We start from the raw sequence: 9182 nt of genomic DNA, 5'->3' as shown, positions 1-9182 counted from the left end.
TGATGTATAGTTATATAACTATGTAAAAGAGTATTACAAATACAGTTTATCAATATATAGTATACAAATTTCTCTTAACAGAAATATCCCAGATGGTAATAATTTTCTAGCTAGATTGACAAATTATTTTCTCAGTGCAAAAAAGTTTACTGGTCCTATAATGTTGTAGGCAGGTGTCCAACTCCTGGTGCTACTCTGGTGTTTGTTATGTTACCTGCAAAAAGGAATTTGTCTGGTAATTTATTAATTAATGAAGGCTACTAGTCATTTGAATTTTATTTTATTTTTTGAGACTGAGTTTCGCTCTGTCGGCCAGGTAGGAGTGCATTGGTGCGATCTCGGCTCACTGCATCCTCTGCCTCTCGCGTTCAAGTGATCCTCCTACCTCAGCCTCCTGAGTAGGTGGGATTAAAGGCACCCACCACCATGCCTGGCCTCATTTGACTTTGAAAGAAAAAACTGTGTGTAATGCCAGCATTTTGAAAGGCCAAGGTGGGTGGATCACTTGAGGTCAGGAGTTCAAGACCAGCCTGGCCAACATGGTGAAACCCCCATCTCTACTAAAAATATAAAAATTAGCCAGCAAGGTGGTGCACGCCTGTAATCCCAGCTACTCGGGGGGCTGAGGCAGGAGAATCACTTTAACCCGGGAGGCAGAGGTTGCAGTGAGCAGAGAAGGCACCACTGCACTGCAGCCTGGTTGACAGAGCCAGACTCAGTCTCAAAAACAAAAAGCAAAAAACAAAAAAAAACAAAACAAAAGAAAGTTATCCTGGATTATCTGGGTGGGTCCTATGTGTCCTTGAAGCAGAAATATATGTCAGAGAGATGCAATAGTGGAGGAAGTCAGGACTCAGGAGCACGAGAGTAATTTCACATGCTGTATTTTGAAAATATGGGGACCAGGAGAAAGAAATGAATTCTGACAACAATCTGAATGAGCTTAGAAGAGAATTCTGCCCCCACAGTCTCAAGAGTCGATCCCATGGCTTTGACCTTGATTTTGGCCTGGTGAGACTAGACAGAGTACCCAGAAAAACCTGACACACTTTTCATCTGTGAACTGTGAGAAAATAAATGAGTGCTGTAGTAAACTGCTGGCTATACTGTGGTAATTCATAATAGAAAATTAATACACACCTCAACAAACGTAATAAAATATTTAAACACTAAAATAAAAAGTAGTCATTTATATCTAGACATAATTTTCACCAGTTTGAGGTGTATCCTTCTGCCTACACAATTTCATAGAATATCTAAAATTGCATCTGAAATCACATACAACATATATATGTATATACACACCATTCAGATATTCTGTTCACTATTAAATATTTAAATATATATTTGCAGAGTTACATTTCTGTCTAATTCAATAGCTTTCACCAATCAGTGATGTTTTCTTTTTCTTTTTCTTTTCTTTTTTTTTTTCGCGATGGAGTTTCACTCTTGTTGCCCAGGCTGGAGTGCAATGGCGTGATTTCCGCTTACCCCAACTTCTGCCAACTGGCTTCAAGTGATTCTCCTGCCTCAGCCTCTGGAGAAGCTGGGATTACAGGCATGTGCCACCATGCCAGGCTAATTGTACTTTTAGTAGAGACGAGTTTCACCATGTTGGTCAGGCTGGTCTCAAACTCCCGACCTCAGGTGATCTGCCTGCCTCAACCTCCCAAAGTGCTGGGATTACAGGTGTGAGCCACTGTGCGTGGCCAATCAGTGATGTTTTCATACCAGTTGCAATAGATCTACGCATTTTTTAAAATGCCACATCAGATTCCATGGTGACTGTGAATAAACCATGTCATTGCAGCACTCCCTGTTTACACATTGACAGAGCTGAGTGTGTCCATCTGTGCCCTGCCAGAGCACACATCACACCATGTGGATCACACTGATTGAGCACCTGTGGTGACCTGTGTGGTCCTTGGATAGAGGATTATTGGACCATGGCGACTGCACATTCTCCCCAAGACAGACAACTGGTAACAGACCTTAGAATAGCCATAAAATGCCACATCCCAACAAATGCGCACCCAGGTAACTCCACCCAGTACTGCCTTCTCTAGGCCCCTGTCATCCCGTAGAAGGCCAGAAAAGAATGGGATTTGCAAGAAAGTCTATAAGGTAGTTTTCACTGGGAGCCCGCAGTTTGTGGAGGGAAATGGGAACTGCTTTATATGGGCTTTTCCCCGGGGGTGGGGGGTGGGGGGTGGGGGTGGTGTGTGTGTGTGTGTGTGTGTGTGTGTGTGTGTGTGTGTGTGTGTGTGTGTGTGTGTGTGTGTGGTGGGGAGGGTCAGTCCATCCTATATCCCCACTGCTGTAGGAAAATGTGGGGGCATCTCTGGGAAGGCACCTGAAGACAGAGTAGAAACTCACATATTGCTCTCCATGTAGCAACTTATCATACCTGATTCTCCCCTGTGGCAAAGGATTTTTATATCATATGATGTTTGCTGCAAGTTTTTCTTTTTTTTTGAGATGGAGTCTCACTCTGTCGCCCAGGTTGGAGTGCAGTAGCGCGATCTCGGCTCACTGCAACTTCCGCCTCCCGGGTTCAAGCGATTCTCCTGCCTCAGCCTCCCGAGTAGCTGGGATGACAGGCATGTGCCACCGCGCCTTGCTAAGTTTTGTGTTTTTAGTAGAGACGGGATATCTCCATGTTAGTCAGGCTGGTCTCAAAGTCCCAACCTCAGGTGATCCGCCCGCCTCAGCCTCCCAACGTGGTGGGATTAGCGGCATGAGCCACCGTGCCCGGCCTCTATGTAGCTTTTTCTTTTTTTGTCTTTCTAGCTATCTCGTTTAAGAATAAAATGGAAGGCAGGTTTGTCTGCTGCAGTTCCCAGCTTGACTTTTCTCTTTGGCTTAGTAGTTTTTATTTTCCTTTCACAAGCTTGTGGCAGACATAATGCTTTGACACATTGACATTGTTTTATGTAGATTTTTCCAATATAGTAAAGTCCAAGGGTCTGTCGTGAACTGGGTTACAGGAGACGAGAAGATTCCCAGGAGACTCCTGGTCTCAGCCAATCCTCTCACCTCAGCCTCCCAAAGTGAAAGGATCACAGGTGTGATCCACTGACCCAGTGGAGTTAAAAAAAAAAAAAAAAAAAACCTAAAAAGCAATACAGAAACTAAGGTACTCTATGCAATTACATCATTTGACTTTTTTTAAATGAAAAGCCTCACATATTTATTACTGAACCCAGACAACCAACATGTTCATAACAGATTCAGAGAGAAAAAATATATTCCCAGTAAAACATGTCCAACTCTCCAGATAGTGGTGACATTTTCAGCTTGATATGGTAACGTGATTGTAATGCTCAGACACCATAAATATGTGTGCCATCTCACGTGCAATTCCTTATAGACCCAGCTTCATTCTTCTCCAATGTCTCCTTTTAAAGTTGTACCTGATTTTATTACCAGTTTTCATCTGAATCCACTGGGGAATGGAACGATTTTGCTTTTGTTTCTTGGCCAGGAATCGCTTAATCCTGAGCCTTATAAGAAGATCTGGTGAGAGGCAGAGTCAAGTACACACCACAAGGGGAGAGAGGAAGAGAAGAGGCTTGACATCTTTTTTTTTTTCTTTTTGAGACAAAGTTTCGCTCTTGTTGCGCAGGCTGGAGTGCAATGGCGCCATCTCGGCTCACTGCAACCTCTGCCTCTGAGGTTCAAGTGATTCTCCGGATTCAGCCTTCCCAGTAACTGGGATTACTGCCATCTGCCATCATACCCAGTTAATTTTTGTATTTTTAGTACAGACGGGGTTTCACCATGTTAACCAGCCTGTTCTCAAACTCCTGACTACTATTTCTGCTGTTACCTGTCAGTCCTCTTCATTGCAGCACAAACAAGGTTAATTTTTTTTTTGTAAAACTGACGTGGGCCAGGTGCAGTGGCTCATGCCTGTAATCCCAGCACTTTGGGAGGCCGAGGCGGGTGGATCACGAGGTCAGGAGTTCAAGACCAGCCTGGCCAATATGGTGAAACCCCATCTCTACTAAAAATACAAAAATTAGCAGGGTGTGGTGACACTGCATCTGATCTCATCATAAATTTGATGTTTCTTTTTGTTTCAATTTTAGCAGAATTTATTTTACTTTGATAGAGTCTCTTTTCAAACTTATGTCTTATCCTTCTGAGTACCTTCGACTACAGCCTGTTCAGACGTTATAACAGACTTGTACCAGTTTAATTTGGTGCAAAAACTATGAAATTCATGCACAATTTTCTCATAATATGTATTTTTCCATGAACTTCATCAAGATCCCTTGTACTAGAAAACTGTATTCAAGAGGATGTAAAAAGGATTGTAGATACTCAAGTGCCACTTATTTCTGGGATGCAAGGATGGTTCAACATATTCAAGCAAATCAATGTGATATGCCACTTGAACAGAATGAAAGATGAAAACCACATCATCTTAATAGAGGGAGAAAAAGCATTTCACAAAATTCAAAATCCAGTCATCATAGAAATCCTAAACAAAATAGATAGAAAGGAAATTTACCTAAACAGTAGAAAGACCATCCATGAAATGACCAATGAGTGAATAATCAAGTAGGGAAAATGGAATGCCTTTCCTGGAGGATCTCACATGATGCAAGAGTGCTCTCACCCCTTCTATTCAATCAATACTGCCTGCCCTAGCTAGAGCAATTAAATAGCAGAAGAAATCAAACTCATCGAAATCAGAAAGAAAGAAGTAAAATTATATTTGTTTGTAGACAACATGATCTTCTGTGTAGAAAATCACAAAGAGTCAACCAAAATACTACTGGAACTAAGGAACATATTCAGTGGATTTGCACAATACAGTATCAGCACCAAAAATTAGTTGAATTTCCATACTTTTAACAATAAACAACTTTAAAAGAAAATTTTAAAAGACTTCCATTTGCTGGAGAACTTAAAGTAAGAAATACTTAGAAATAAACGTAAAAAGGTCAGAAGTTTGTACCTTGAAATCTACAAACATTGATCAAAATGATTAGAAACATAGAGCTACAACCCATACTGATGGTTTGGAAAAGTTAATATTGTTAAGTGATTATATAACCCAATGTGATTTAGATTCAACACGGTACCCATAAAAATCCTTATCACTGGGGCTGGGCGCAGTCGCTCACGCCTGTAATCCTAGCACTTTGGGAGGCTGAGGTGGGTGGATCATCTGAGGCTGGGAGTTCAAGACCAGCCTAACCAACATGGAGAAACCCCATCTCTACTAAAAATACAAAATTAGCTGGGCGTGGTGGCTCATGCCTGTAATCCTAGCTACTCTGGAGGCTGAGGCAGGAGAATTGCTTGAACCTGGGAGGCGGAGGCTGTAGTGAGCTGGGATCGCTCCATTGCAGTCCAGCCTGGGCAACAAGAGTGAAACTCCATCTCAAAAAAAAAAAAAAAAAAATCCCTATCAGTTTTTGTTAAAGAAACAAAAAACAGGCTGGGAAAATGGCTCACGTCTGTTGGCCAGGCTGACCTCAAACTCCTGAACTCAAGTGATCTACCCATGCTGGCCTCCCAAAGTGCTCAGATTACAGGTGTGAGCCACTGTGCCCGGCCCAGTCCTCTTAACATAAACACTTTAATGTCAATTAAGGCTTCAACTCAATGTTAAGTCAAGTCAAACTCAAGTCAATGCTGAACTGACTCTAGTGTCAATTAATGCTTGATGGTTTGCTATACACATTGTATTTGGAACAACTATCTCCAAAATGAATTTTCTGATATCCTGCAAGCAGTGAGCTCAGACTGAAGACTTTGGCACACTGATGACATTTATAAGATTTCTGTCCAGTATGCATTCTCTGATGTCTAGTGAGGTGTGAATGTGAATTAAAGGCTTTGCCGCAATCATCACACTTGTGAGGTTTCTCTCCTGTATGAATTCTCCTATGTTTTGCATAGAATGAAGCTTGACTGAGACCTTGTCACAATCATGACATTTGTAAGGTTTCTCTCCAGTACGAGTTCGCCGATGAACTGCTAGTTATGAACAATGTCTGAAAAATTTGCCAAATTTATTAAACTAGTATGATCTCTCTTCATTATGGATTCTCCAAAGATTCGCAATGGTTGTAGTGTAACTGAAGACTTCGTGACAATCATTACATAAGTTTCCCTACACCATGGATTGCCTGATGGTAAACAAGTGTTGATGCCCACTAAAGACCTGTCACACTCATTACACTGGTAAGCTTTCTCTCCAATGTGAATTCTAGGATGTTGTCCCAGGTGTGAATTACGCCTGAAAGCCTTGTCACAAACTCTTACATTTTTATGCTATCTCTCCAGTATGAATTCTCCTGTGTCTTTCAAGGTTTGAGTGCGACTGAAAACTTGGTGACGTTCTTCACATATGTAAGCTTTCTCTCCAGTATGAATTCTCCTGTCTTTCGAGGCTTGATTTGCGACTGTAAACTTTGTCACATGCTTCACATTTGTAACGTTTATCTCCAGTATGAATTCTATGATGATGTGCAATCTTTGCTTTTTGATTTAAAACCTTGCCACGTTCATTACACTGCTAAGGTTTCTCTCTAGTATGAATTCTATGACTATCAAGGTTTGATTTGAATCTGAAAGCTTCATCACATTCTTCACATTTGTAAGGTTTCTAATACGACTTCACCCATGAACTGCAAAGGTATGAAGGATGTCTGAAAAATTTTCTGCATTTATCACACTTGTAAGGTCTCTCTTCATTATGGATTCTCCAATGATTTGCAATAGTTGTAGCATTACTCAAGACTTGGTGACAATCATTACATTTGTAAAATGCTGACTGCCCATGAAAGGTTTTTCTACACTCATTATCCTTGTAAGGTACCTCTCCAGTATGAAGTCTACGATGGTGCGTAAGGTATGACTTCAGACTAAAGGTCTTGCCACACTCACTACACTTTTAAGGTACCTCTCCAGTATGGTCTATGATGGCATGTAAGGTATGAGTTCTGACTAAAGGTCTTGCCACACTCATTACATTTGTAAGGTATCCTCCAGTATGAAGTCTACGATGGCGTGTAAGGTATGAGTTCTGACTAAAGGTCTTGCCACACTCATTACACTTGTATGGTTTCTCTCCAGTATGAATTCTCCTTTGTCTTTCAAGGTTTGATTTGAAATGGAAAACTTTGTCAAATTCTTCACATTTGTAAGGTTTCTCTCCAGTATGAAGTCTACGATGGCATGTAAGGGATGAGGTCTGGCTGAAGGTCTTGCCACACTCATTACACCTGTAAGGTTTCTCACCAGTGTGAATTCTCCTATGTCTTTCAAGGTTGGATTTGAAACAGAAAGCTTCTTCACATTCTTCACATTTGTAAGGTTTCTCTCCACTATGAAGTTTACGATGGTACACAAAGGATGACGTATGACTCAAGGTCTTGCCACACTCATTACACTTGTAAGATTCTCTTCAGTACGAATTTTCTGATGTATTTCAAGGTCTGATTTGAAATTGTAAGCTTTGTCAAGTTCTTCATATTTGTAAGGTTTCTCTCCACTATGAAGCCTACGATGGCATGTAAGGGTTAACTCCTGATTGAAGGTCTTACCACACTCATTACACGTGTAGTTTCTCTCCAGTATAAATTCTCCTATGTCTTTCAAGGTTTGATTTGAAACTGTAAGCTTTGTCACATTCTTCACATTTGTAAGGTTTCTCTCCACTATGAAGTCTACGAATGTTAAGGGTTAACTGCTGATTGAAGGTCTTGCCACACTCATTACACTTGTAAGGTTTCTCTTCAGTATGAAGTCTACGATGGTATGTAAGAGATGACTTGTGACTAAAGGTCTTGCCACACTCATTACACTTGTAAGGTTTCTCTCCAGTATGAACTCTATGATGGCATGTAAAATGTGACTTCCGACTAAAGGTCTTGCCACACTCATTACACTTGTAAGGTTTCTCTCCAGTATGAAGCCTACAATGGCATGTAAGGTACGACTTCTGACTAAAGGTCTTGCCACACTCATTACACTTGTACGGTTTCTCTCCAGTATGAATTCTCCTATGTATTTGAAGCTTTGATTTGAAATGGAAAGCTTTGTCACATTCTTCACATTTGTAAGGTTTCTCTCCGGTATGAAGTCTATGATGGCATGTTAGGTAATATGTCTGACTGAAGGTCTTGCCACACTCATTACACTTGTAAGGTTTCTCACCAGTGTGACATCTACGATGGCGTGCAACGTATCGCTTCGAATTAAAGACCTTGCCACATATATCGCATTTATATTGTTTCTCTCCTAAATGGATTAACTGATGTTTCCTTAAGAGTGAGCTACAATTATAGGCTTTGCCACTGTCATTGCATTGGAAAGATTTTTCTCTCATATGTACTTCCTGTTTTTGTGTGAATAATGAAGAATTCAGGAAATTATTCCCATAGTCATTAGAAATATGGGTTTCAGGCCTACAAGAAATTCTTTGGGCTGTTGAAACTGAGGAAGCATTGTGGATAGACTTCACAACTTGATTATCAATTTTCTCTTCAGTGTGAAATATGTGCAGTTCAGGCAGATGCGAATGAAAGCTGAATCCAAGCTGATATTTAATAGGCTTGTTTCCAGCATAATTTTGATCATATCGCTCTGTACTACCTGTCAACTTTTTGATTTTTGTCATGAGTGCTTCATGGCCATTTCTTTCATCTTCTTGCCACTGAAACTCAATGTCATGAATATCTTTATCAATATCCTGGAAACAAAAATCTCCATTGTGATGACTTTCATGTCTTTGCGATGTCCCTGCATGGAACACTTCTCTATTGCCTTGTGCTGTTGACGAGAACTCCTTCATCGTGCATTTGGAAGAGATATCTAAAAAGTATACATACCAAAAGGTTTCAAATTAAGTATAGATGGTAAATAATGCTGAAATGTGTAAATATGACACAAAAAACAATACTTATTTTAAACTTTCCAAACATGACCCTCAAAGTTTAGGAACAGAAAAGCATAAGATTCTTTAACAAATAAAGGGTGATTACATGTGCTTCAAATTATTTTTACGGAAGTCTATTTCCAATATCGTGACAAAACACTGACAGGGCACAAAAACGTGTAGCCTAAAGTAAGGAATATTTTTCCATTGTGACCCTAAAGTGTCTAACAGTTTGTAAAAAACATATCACTGTCACATCAATGAAAAGTATATATTCTTCATA

The 9182-nt window shown here is 40.3% G+C and overlaps 1 pseudogene; it reads right to left on the bottom strand.

Moving 5' to 3' along the window:
- Positions 1–2767: 2767 nt before the first annotated feature.
- The window catches only part of LOC100973446 (zinc finger protein 813-like), a 19687-nt pseudogene continuing 13272 nt past the window's right edge, over positions 2768–9182 (bottom strand).

The sequence above is a fragment of the Pan paniscus genome, chromosome 20 (assembly GCF_029289425.2).
Source record: "Pan paniscus chromosome 20, NHGRI_mPanPan1-v2.0_pri, whole genome shotgun sequence".
Taxonomy (NCBI): Eukaryota; Metazoa; Chordata; class Mammalia; order Primates; family Hominidae; genus Pan; species Pan paniscus.
This window is presented reverse-complemented; position numbering and strand designations above follow the sequence as displayed.